Below are 3,156 nucleotides of genomic sequence, written 5' to 3'. Positions count from 1 at the left end.
CACCCAGAATCTGTCAATCTATTTTTTTTTATTGTTACTAGTACAACAGGATGTTTTTTCCACAACAAAGTGTTGCTTTCCCTGATTTGAACATGCAAGTGATCATTTGTTTTCTTGAACTTTCAAAAATAAAATAATAAAAATGAATAATTACAAAAAAAGGCACTTTAAATGTATATGTGTGTGTTTTTGTGCGAGTTGTAGTCTGTGACCCTCCCTGCCCTGCGCTCTCCTGCTCCCTCAGCTCTCTGGGTGTCATTTTCAGGTCAGGAGACTGTAAATATACAGAGTGAAACCCCAGAGTCATAAATCAGAGCGAGCAGCCTGAACTCCCTCATGTGCAGATAACATGAGATCTGCCTGCTGGAAGAAAGGAACGCATGTTTTTCTACATTAAGATGTTAATAAAGATCACACAGATAAGCACAGTGAGGCCTGCTGCTACTGATATACAGCTAGATACACAGTTACATTCCCATCATAAATCCATAATCGCTATCACTTCAACTGTGTTTAAACAATTTTTTAAATTATAAAGAAGCAAAATCTCACCGCTGATCACATTCATTTTTGTATAGCAGCAAATTGTAAACAGTTGAAACAACAAATATGATAAAATGAAAACTTTTGTAAATCTGGGAGTTCAGAACTTGAAATTGCTCATTAGCATGTAGAAGGACAACTAGCATGGATGATGGAATGTGTTTCACAGATAGACATTTTGTATCAAGTTGTGTAATCAAAAATTACTTTTTGAGCTCTTCAATAAGACAAGTCCACTGGTTTATGAAAGGTTTTGCTAACAGTATCAACGTCAAGTTGAAGTCAAAAGGTTTATAAAATAAGTCATGTGACCTGTTAATTCTTGGATTATGAAAGGAGTATGCTCATCTACTACCACACCAAATTTTAGCTCAGTATCTTTAAGCTGCAGTAGATTTGTTTTTGTAATCACTAAAGTAGGTTACCTTTATTAGTCTCCAAAATATACTTTTTATAGGATATTTTAACAAACAGATGAACACAAACTATTCATTGCACTTCTTTCACTGCAATAAGTATTTTTCAACTAGTTTATTGTTGAAACTACCTGGTGAGCATCTTCATGAGGCAAAAACTTGATATCAGAGATGTGGTTTCTCACTTTGAAACAGCAAAACTAGGGATGCATCGACACTAACATTGGGTATCAGGCCTGATACCAACATTTACTTTTTCAAAATGCCCTGATACCTGGAACTGATACATTTTTTTTGCATGGATGTTCACATTTTAAATGCCACGTCCATTACACTCCATTGTGAATGCTTTATGCCGTCAATGCAACACGCACGTCCAGAGGATGACATCAGATGGCTGTGGTCACTACAGTGGATGCTACATGTTAGCTTGTCGATTCTGAAGTTGTTGCTTAGTCAAAGCCAGTTAAATAATTATCTGACATGCTTGTTGCAAGTCAAATACAAATGATAGCACACCGCTGCTATCATGTGTTTCTGTGGATTTTCAGTCATCCAGAATATGGGAAATTAAAAGAAAAAAAGACAAAGCCATTGGACTTTTGTTCTGTAGCTGAAGACATCTGGAGTCGCAACGATGTGCTGGAAGTGATCCAAATACAGTGTGGAGCCAGAACTTTAGTATCAACCCGGTTATAATCACAATGTTTAAGTTCTAACTCAGTAAGTACTCTGCATCATTACTTGGTATCGACAAGTACTCAAACTACCCAAACTTGGTTTGAGAATCTGTCATCCCTCAGTGTATGCCTGCCTATGTTCTTCTATGTTCTTCGCCAACTCTTCCCCTGCACTTCTGTTGCTCTATGTTTGCACATGTTCACTTTATGTTGTGTTGTTGTTTTTGGATAGCACCTCAGTCCTGGAGAAACTTTGTTTCGTTTCACTATGTACTGTACAAAATGTAAACGGTTGAGATGACAAAAAAATCCCACTTGAACTTGAACTTTTAATCCTCACGTCTTATCCTTCTATCCTTGTTTAKACTTTGTAAATAAGACTGCCCAAATTCAGCTTGGACAAAAGACAACAGAAAAGTACTGAAGTTGGATACAGAAGGATTTTCAAGACAAAACATCCCCAAAAGTTCTGTTAAATCCATCATCAAGAAATGGAAGGAATACGGAACATAGAGCAGGCTGAGTGAATATAAGAGAAGGACAATAATGAGAGAGACCACCAGGACCACTCTGAAGAAGTTACAAGCTTGAGCAGGTGAGAGAGACAGAGAGGTTCTTCTCCTGTTTGAGTTTTATGTTAAATCTCTACTGGAGTTTATCCAGATTGCTTAGAGATTCTGTTTGAGAAATAATAGTTTTTTTATGTTTGTTTGTTATTTACAGCAAATTGATTTTTGAGCATGACAGATGCACAACAGCAATAAAAGCATAAAACATCCAAGGGTGTGAATATACATATTATTTAAACGCTAAATTATTATGAACTGTAGGGTTCAGTCATTAAACTGTGTGTAAATGTTTTTTTAACACATCTCAATAATTAAAKTAATATTGTTCTTCAAAGATCTTTATCCAATCAGATTGCAGTCTCTTATAAACCAAATCAGAACAACCAAATCTCAAACCCAAAGCTCTTTTTTATGAGGCTCACAGATTTACCATCATTTAAACCAGAAAGAGACAAAAAAAGTGTTTTTACCTGAATTTGACCACATGTTTAATTGTTAATTGTTTGTTAAAGTTAATTATCTTGTGTTTTCTCTGTACCTCGACTTCATAAATATGAAAATTTCCTCTCTTTTTTCTTTCTTTGCAGAACAGCTTAATTTTGTTTCTTGAAAATATTTTATTATTTTTTTATTTTTAATTTTTTTTTCTAATTCCCCCTGTGATAGAAGCAGTGTGATTGGCCGCCTCGACAGGAATAAAYGCCACAAATCCAGGCCGGGAGAAGGAGTCACTGTGTTTTATGAGCCATTAAAGTTTTATTCATCCCTGCACAGAGGCAGCCTTCAGCCACGGGGTCACCATGCTTTAAATAAACTCCCACCCCCACTTTCCACCACCTCCCCCCAATATCAGTCTTCTCACCCACCACCCCTTCCTCTTCCTCCACCCTAAAAAAAAAAAGAAAAAAAAAAACCTTCCACCCACAGACTTAATGGACTGTTTATTGT

This window comes from Austrofundulus limnaeus, unplaced genomic scaffold, assembly GCF_001266775.1.
Source record: "Austrofundulus limnaeus strain Quisiro unplaced genomic scaffold, Austrofundulus_limnaeus-1.0 Scaffold375, whole genome shotgun sequence".
Taxonomy (NCBI): domain Eukaryota; kingdom Metazoa; phylum Chordata; class Actinopteri; order Cyprinodontiformes; family Rivulidae; genus Austrofundulus; species Austrofundulus limnaeus.
Note: the sequence above shows the minus strand (reverse complement) of the source record.